This window comes from Peromyscus maniculatus, chromosome 21, assembly GCF_049852395.1.
Source record: "Peromyscus maniculatus bairdii isolate BWxNUB_F1_BW_parent chromosome 21, HU_Pman_BW_mat_3.1, whole genome shotgun sequence".
Taxonomy (NCBI): domain Eukaryota; kingdom Metazoa; phylum Chordata; class Mammalia; order Rodentia; family Cricetidae; genus Peromyscus; species Peromyscus maniculatus.
In genome coordinates this window covers 44563058-44571791 of record NC_134872.1, presented here as the reverse complement: position 1 = coordinate 44571791, position 8734 = coordinate 44563058, and the positions used below count along the sequence as shown (strand labels likewise).

Here is an 8734-nt window from a genome sequence, read left to right as displayed (position 1 = left end):
AGACAGAAATAAAGAAATTTGCTGTGGGCTGTCCTGTATGCTGGAAAAATATGTTGCTATGATTGGTTGATAAATAAAACACTGATTGGCCAGTAGCCAGGCAGGAAGTATAGGCAGGACAAGCAGAGAAGAGAATTCTGGAAACAGAAAGGCTGAGTCAGGAGACATTGCCAGTTGCCACCATGAGTACCAACATGTAGCTGAAGTTTTCTCCAGTCCTGCCTGGCCCATGGTCAGGACAAATCTCTCTCACCCGCCAGTCCTGCAGCCACTGAGACCCAACCAAGTAAACACACAGAGACTTATATAGCTTACAAACTGTATGGTCGTAGCAGGCTTCTTGTTATATAGTTCTTATATCTTAAATTAACCTATATCTATTAGTCTATAAGTTGCCATGTGGCTTGTGGCTTACCGGCACCTTACATCTTACTTTTCATGGCGGGTGGTTGGCAGCATCTCTCTGACTCAGCCTTCCACTTCCCAAATTCTCTTCTCTGCTTGTCCCCCCTATTCTTCCTGCCTGGTTACTGGCCAATCAGCATTTTATTTATACAGAGCGATATCCACAGCACCAACATGTAAGATACTGGTAAGCCTAGATCCATGTGGCAAGGTATAGATTTATAGAAATGTGTTAATTTAAGACATAAGAACTAGATAGCAAGAAGCCTGCCACAGCCATACAGTTTATAAGTAATATAAGTCTCTGTGTGTTTACTTGGCTGTGGGACTGGCAGGTGAGAGAAATTTGTCCTGACTGTGGGCCAGACAGGACAGAGGAAACTTCAGCTACAGAAATTAAACACTTTTTAGAATTGAATGAAAATTAATGTACAGCATACCAAACTTATGGGACATAAAGAGTTTCTAAGAGTCAAGTTCATAGCACTAAGTACTTACATAAAAAACAAAATAAAACAAAAAACTGGTGAGATCTCATACTAGCAACAGCACACCTGAAGGCTCTAGAATAAAAAGAAGTCGCACCCAAACGGAATAGATGCCAAGAAATAAAGTCAGGGCTGAAACCAATAAAATAGAAACAAAGAGGACAATATAAAGAATCAATGAAACAAAGAGTTGGTTCTTTGAGAAAATCAACAAGATTGACAAACCCTTATGCAAATTAACTGAAAGGAAATTAATAAAATCAGAAATTAAAAGGGGGATATAACAACAGACACCGAGGAAATTCAGAGAATTGTAAGGACATATCTGATTTGACTTACGGCCCATTCCCTGAGATGGAACCCATACCTGACACTGCTTGGATGACCAAGAACTAGGTTAAATAGTCCAGAGACCTAGGGCAAAACCAAATACTACTGGTCTAAAAAATAAAAAGTTAACGAGAAATGACTCCTAATGATTTTCTGCTATAGCCATAGATCAACGCCTTGCTCCTATAGTAGATGTGAACAGACACAGACACCCAGACCTCATGCAGAAGGAGAACACACAGCTCTAATGGGATGTCCCCTCCAATCCCTCCCCTCAGAGCCTGGGGACCCTGCAGAAGAGGAGGAGGAAAGATTGTAAGAGGCAGAGGAGATGGAGGACATCAGAAGAACAAGGCCCTCTAAACCAACTGAGACTACTCCATGTGCAACACTGCACTTTTCAACAGGTGTTCTCTTGATCTTTTCCCTTCTGCTCCAAAGTTCTGATCAATTTTAGAGAGTTTTGTGGGCTGCTGCTAAGAAAGTATATTCTTTAGTGTTTGAATCACCACTAAAACAGCAAGAGAGAAGCATGTAGAATTAATTTTAGTAATGCATTTTATTTAAATCAACTTATCTAAAATATTAGTTCAACATGGAGCCATAAAAATACTTAGGTACTTAGTTCTTCTGTATATATTTTATACTTCCTGCATAGATAATTCTGAACTAGCCACGTTAAGTACTCAGTAGCCACAGCGGCCGGTGGTCATGGTATTGGTAGTGGGACCCTAGTGTTTATGGTTTAGTAATGTGGTTCAGCACACTATCACAGGTGTGAAATCTCCTTGAAAAGATTTTTTTAATTTTTAAGGATTTTATTTATAATTTAGTGTAAAGTGATGTTTACATTCTTACTGCATTAATTATTTCCTCCTCTAGAAAATTAGTTATTACTGTATTAATTATAATTAGTCATTACTGTATTAATTATTTCCTCCCCTAGAAAATTAGTTATTACTGTATTAATTATTTCCTTCTTTGGAAAAGTAATCATGCTAGCCCCTTGGCTCTGTTTCTTGCTAAAATGTTATCTTTAACCCCAGAAGAACTGAGCCAGGACCTGGAAAGTTCTATGTAAGCTTCGGGAGAGAGTGATGAGTCAGAAACTTGTAGGTCCTGTGTTTTGGCTGAGCCTCAAATTCCATAGATGGGACACTCTCAAGTACCTTTGAAGGCCCGGAGTTCTGAGACTCTAGTTAAAATGAGTTTTCTTTTACTAAGACTAGGGCTCGACTTTGTTATTGTCATTTTTAAAGCACATGCGTGTGTGTGTGTGTGTGTGTGTGTGTGTGTGTGTGTGTAATTTCTCTCCGACCTGTGGGATCAGGGGATGACATTCAGCCTGTCAGGCTCGGGAGCAAGTGCCTTTACTTACTGAGCCATCTCAGTTAAGAAAAGGTGACCTTTTGTGTGGGTAACTGTCAAATAACCTGCCAAATGTTTAGCGCCACTTTTTCCAAGGCAGAGCATAGTGCTCCCCTACCCCTCACACCTGTCCCCGTGGCTAGCCAATCTAAACGCCCTGTGCTGGTTTTTGTCAATTTGACACAAAGTAGAGTCATCTGGAAGAGGGAACTTCTGGGGAAATGTCTCCATCTAAGTGACCTGTAAGAGTGTCTTTTGGGCATTCTCTTGATTGATGACTGGTGTGGGAGGGTCCAGCTCGCTATGGGCTGTGCCACACCTGGGCATGTGGTTCTGGGAGGTGTAAGGAAAGCAGCTGGAAGTGAGCCTGAGAACAAGTCGGTAAGCAGTATTCCCCGACAGCTCCTGCTTGAGTTCCTGCCCTGACTTCCCTCAGGGGATCAGACCTGTAAATCAAAGAAACCCTTTTCTCCCGGGTTCTCCTGGTGTTTGCCACAGGCTAGAATGCAGACACTCCATTATGACTAGGCAGCGACTGGTGTAGGGTATCCCCGGGCTGAGCTGCACTGTGGCTTCTAAGAGGCCTGCAGCCTGCCTGCTGGAAGGGTGGCCTGAGTGGCAGACACCTCAAGTCAAGAACTTGCTGGCGATGGCTATCTGTGAAGAGGATTGGGATAGACTCCACTTCGCCATTTCTGAAACTGAGTGGTTTACCTCAAGGCAGGGACAAAGTCCAGTGTTCCCCACCTGTGAATGAGCCTTAGGGCCCTTCAGAGTTCAGCGTAATTATTTGACGGGAGAAGGGGAAGCGAACGTAATCTTCTTGCTTTTTACCCAGTGGTCAGTGAAGTACCTGACGGCGGATGGCGCCTGCTTCTGCATCTCGGAGGAGCCGTTGATGGTGGCGGTGTGGTTGCGGCTTCAGTGGACTGGGCGCAGAGAGGCTTCCGCCGAAAGGGCCCCAGGGTCTCAGCTGCCCACCCCGGCATTCTGCAGTCGTGGGTGCCTCGGCCGCTCTCCTTTGTGCCTATCGATTTTAGAGCAGCAGCAATGGAAACAGAAGTGTCTTCCTGTGGGCTACTCCACACATTCACGAGGAAAACTTCATTTGGGCTGGTTATTTAAAAATTACCTCTCAGACAAGGCACCAGAGATAATTAGCAGAGTTCATTTATGTCATCCTTACACACGAAGAAAGACCTTAACACCAAATGACTACATGAATGTAATTCATCGTGAATGGACAAGGCAACATGGTCTATTTAGCAATACTAATAATGGCTCTTGAGCATACATAGAGTATGTAGAATATTCTAATCTCTTATTCTAAACCCATATAAATAGTACTTGGAGTATTTTTTTAAGATTTATTTTCATTTTATATGTATGAGTGTTTCCTGCGTGTATGTATGTATACCAGGTATGTGTCTGTTGCCCATGGGAGCCAGCAGAGAGTGTCAGGTCCCCGGGAGCTGGAGTTACGCATGGAAATGAGCTACTGTGCTGGGGCCCTAACCCAGGTCCTCTGGGAAAGCAGCGAATGGGCCATTTCCTCAGCCCCACAGCCTCTCTTGGGGCATTTATGAGAATTTCCGATGTAAACCTTGGGGCTCTTATGAAAACTCAAGGAAGTGAAAGGCTTTAAAACTTTCTACATAAACAGTATTATTTTGATTCTAGAATCTGAGCTAGGTCATTGATTTGTTTTTCTTTTTTTCACAGAAACACTCTAACCTTGAACGTTTTCTTACTCTTTGGGTGTGCATTCTTACCCAGCTTGAGTTTTCCCTTAACAAAGGCCCTCGTGGGTTGTGGGTTTGGGTTTTTTGGGTTTTCTCTCCAAGTTACGATAAAGGAGGACAAAGAGCACACACTTTAGCTTTCCTCCTGACTGAGATGTCTTATCAGTAAATTCCTCCACTCTTGACAAGCAAGACGAAGCGAACCGTGGAATGTGAGTTCGGGCGAGGTCCAGTGGTGCTGTCGACTATCTGCACTTTAGTTCTGCTACAGTTAGGCACTTGTTCTGATTCTGAGTGTCAGACTGTCACTAAATGAGCCGGAGTAGGGTTGAGCATTGAGGCCTGGTGACCAGATCCCATTTGCCATGGTTAATCCTGTTTGCCATCTCAACAGGATAGAGAGATGCCTAGGAGATTTGTGGAGAATACCTCTCAGTGAACTAGCTGTGAGGGTGTTCAAGGAAGGGAAGACTCTTCTAAAATGCCCCTGTGAGTTTTTTCTTCTAGAATGCCCTTGCCATGATGCCTTGCCTCAGCACAGGCCCAGAAACACGGAGTCAGCCTGTCATGGACAAAACCTCCTGAAACTGTGAGAGGAAATGAAGCCTTCCTTCCTTCCTCAAGCTGTTCTGTCAGATGAGTGGGTGACAGCAAGCTAACACATTCTTCTTGCTTCATCGTGCTTGGATACTCTTATATGGAGCATGTGTCAGAGCCTCTTCAAATAGACAACAGACCAAGGTCACTAAGGTTATTTTGGCCCTGGGCATGGCCTCTCTGTCTAGAGTCCCTCTTTAGATCACTATGGGCTCTCAGCCACTGTCAGCTTTTCCCATCTATCCTGTCGCTGTTTCAGTAATCACGACCACCTTTTACAGCCTGTAGCATCCTTGGACATGCTGCATGTCTCCTTATACCTACCATGTCATTCTGGATGTTCTCTGGGATTGAAATCACCTTTCACTCCATCTTTCCTTGCTTTACTACAGGACTCAAGGCATGGTTTGATTTCTTTCTTGTGACTTTTTTCTAACCCCCCTCTCCATCCTGATCATTCTGCCCCAAAGTAACTGCCACCTCCACCTCCCTTCACTTTCAAAGCCTCCCGCTTCTCTTCCCGGCACAGCACTTACCACACAGCTTCACTGTGCCAAGGGGCCTGGCTCATGAGAGTTTCTTAAGCTTTCTGAAGCTTGCAGCTTCATCATCTGTAGGGTGTAAATAAAACCAGTCCTTCCCTACAGGATCACTGCAAAGACGTGACACTTAGCTGGGTGTTGGTGGCACAGGAATTTAATACTAGCTACTAGCACTCCAGAGGCAAAGGCAGAGGCAGAGGCAGGTGGGTCTCTGTTGGTTAGAGGTCAGTGTGGTCTCCATAATGAGTTCCAGGTCAGCCAGTAACTACAGTGCTATGTAGTGGGACCCTGTCTGAGAGAGAGAGAGAGAGACAGAGAGAGAAGATTTATTAAGCTCTTGCTTTGTGTAGTGCTAGGAACAAGGTAAGAACTCAATCGATGACATGTCATTATTATTGTAATTTTCATAATTATTCATGATATAGAACAGTGGTAAAATACCAACTACTTGCCAATATTTAATATGAGGACTGAAGTCATAATCTCTTTTTGCTCTACTTCCTTGTTGGCATTATTTATTTATTTGTTGTTTGTGTACATGCTCACTCACATGATGTTCATGTGGAGGACAACTTCAGGGACTTGAGTCTCTGTACTTCCTCCACGGGAGTCCTGGGGATTGAATTCCATTTGTCAAGCTTGGCAGCAAGTCCCTTTACTCACTGAGCTATCTTGACTGACGATAGAGCTTTTTTTGGTTTTTTGAGACAGTGTTTTTCTGTGTAACCCTGGCTGTCCTAGAACTTGCTCTGTAGACCAGGCTGGCCTTGAACTCACAGAGATCCGCCTGCATCTGCCTCCCGAATGCTGGGATCAAAGGCGTGCGCCACCACTGCCTGGCCATCGTCTCTTTAAAAAGCATTTTATTATATATAAAAAAAAAATATGAGCCCCTTTGCCCGCCGTCATCCTCGACAATCACCAGGAAAGTGTCAGATTCCCTCACGGACTCCTCCCTCCTCTGCTCTCACTGATGAACACTTTCCTCCAGCATCATTAATGTAATGACATCTCTATGCTATGAGGGTCACATGATATAAATGTACCACTCAATGATTTAAAAAAAAAACAAAACAAAAAACAAATTCATGGAGTTGTACAGCCATCAGCCACAATCCAGTTTTAGATTCTATTTTCTTTTTTACTAAAAAGAGTGGAACTCTTTCCTAAATTGTCATTACATTTTACTCTACCTTCAGTGAAATTTTAATTTTGAAAGACATAAGGAAGAGACCTCTGCTAGGTGTGCTGTGAGAGACGTGGTTTCGGCACACTTCAAGAGTCTCCTCTGGAAATGAAAGGGTCTTTAGGTTTCTCTATCCCCTTCTTTTAATCTGCAATGAAAACCATCTGGCATTTTCTGAAACTAGGAGATAAAGACAGGAAAAAGCTATGAAATGCTATTGAGGGCTGAAGATGTCTAATCTGTGTACAGAAAAAAAGCCTGCTTATAAAGGATGATCATGACCTTGTGCAGCAAAATGTAGCTGCTTTCTCGTTCTAATTCCTCGCTGTGCCTGGATTGGCTTAGCACACGGGGTGTGTGTACTGCACAGGCTGTAATTATTGCGGGAACCACAGCGCTGGCCCAGCTCAGATCCCTGTAAAGAGCATTGATAAGACAGAACTGGGGCTCATTCATTTGTTCCACAAAGGTTTGTTGAGTCCTCTGATAGTTGAGATTATTATAGTGTGGTAGTTTTAATGTAACTGGCCCCCATAAACTCATAAGGAGTGGTACTATTAGGAGCTGTGGTTTTGTTTGAGTGGGTGTGGCCTTGTTGGAGGAAGTGTGTCACTGTGGGGATGGGCTTTGAGGTCTCATATATGCTCCAGTGTTTCACATGACTGGGGTGAGGAGGGTGGGGTTGTTTAAGCTCAGTGATGTTCCAAGCTAATTGATGTCTCTTCTCACAAGGGCATTAAATCCACCTAGGCCTTATGATATTTAATCATCTCTGTTAGCGTCATTGGATTTAGAGTCCCCTAGGAGATTGGGCCCACCTGTTGCTGTGTCTGTGAGGTCATTTCCAGAGCATTAGCTGATGGAGGAAGACCCACTGAATGTGAGCAGTACATCCCATAGACTGAGATCTCAACAGAATAAAGAGGTAAAGATGAGACAGAACATGCCAACATCCCTTTGTTCTCTGTTCCTGTCTTCTCTGACATGAACTGAGTGACTAGAAATGCCTGCAGTTTCCACTGTTCCTGGATCCTTCTTCAATGTTTCCAATAAGAGTCAGCTGCATGGCCAACTGTGACAAAGACATTTGCTTCGACAGCTGCCTACCCGAACTTGAGAAGCAGGAAGAGCCATCTAGTTGACTGCGGTGGGCTCCAACCTCTGCTTGGAGTTCCTGTGTAGTCCTCATTTTATATGACATCTCTCTGCCTCAGCATTATTAACTTTTTTTAGATTTGATAGTTCTTCATTGTAAGGACTTCCCTGTGCAACGTGGGCTGTCATCAATCCAGCCTAAGTACTCACCACATGTCAGTGCCCCCCAACCACATTATGACAAGCCACAGTGTCTCCAGGGATTACTGAACGTCTCTTGTGGGTAAAAGATCAACCCTGGCTATAAAGCATCTTCCTTTTCTTATCACCTACCTAAGGCTTCAGGCTCTAACACTAGACACACAGTCTATGGAGACACAACAGAACCCAGGATTGGAAAGGTCTAATCAAACAAACCTTCCATTGTTGTAGCTCTGTTTTGTGGTTCTACTTCTCTGGGTAGACCCTGGTTGGCAACTGCCTTAGATCCGGTTGAATCTTCTGGGATCTCCTGGACCATTTTGTTACTTTCCATCATATATTTGTAACAAAAAGTCCCTCACTTAAGTCTACTATCGCCATCTCTCCTTTCCTGACACCCTGATGAGATCCTCCTGTTGGGAGAGGGACAGTGAGAGCCATCGGAATGCTTGAAGCTGACCTAAGTGAGAATATGTAACTTGTGATTGTGAGGTAATCTTTTTTTGCATAGAAATGTTTGTCTTCGGAGGTATAGAAGGGATGGGAGAAAAGTAAGAGACAGAGAGGGAAAGGTGTGGAGGGAAATACATCAGGGAGGAGGTGGAGGAGAACAGCAGGTGAAAGAACAGAACAGAGAAAGAACAAGCAGCAGAGAGAAAAACAAAATGAAGCATTAAACTTTGGCCCTCAGATAAAGTTCCTGTGCGTGTCTGTGTGTCTGTCCAGTAGTTCACCTACTCTACATCACCTCTCCAGTTTCTCTGACCTGCTGAGGGCTGG

General features: G+C 43.9%; 1 long non-coding RNA gene across 1 annotated transcript; it reads right to left on the bottom strand.

Annotated features, from left to right (window-relative positions):
• Positions 1-5861: 5861 nt before the first annotated feature.
• LOC121824795 (uncharacterized) lies at positions 5862-8381 on the bottom strand. The gene is made up of 2 exons (XR_013046888.1): positions 8171-8381; positions 5862-6084 (listed from the first exon to the last, which is right to left on the bottom strand). It is a non-coding gene; the product is annotated as an uncharacterized LOC121824795 (long non-coding RNA).
• Between the last annotated feature and the right edge of the window lie 353 nt (positions 8382-8734).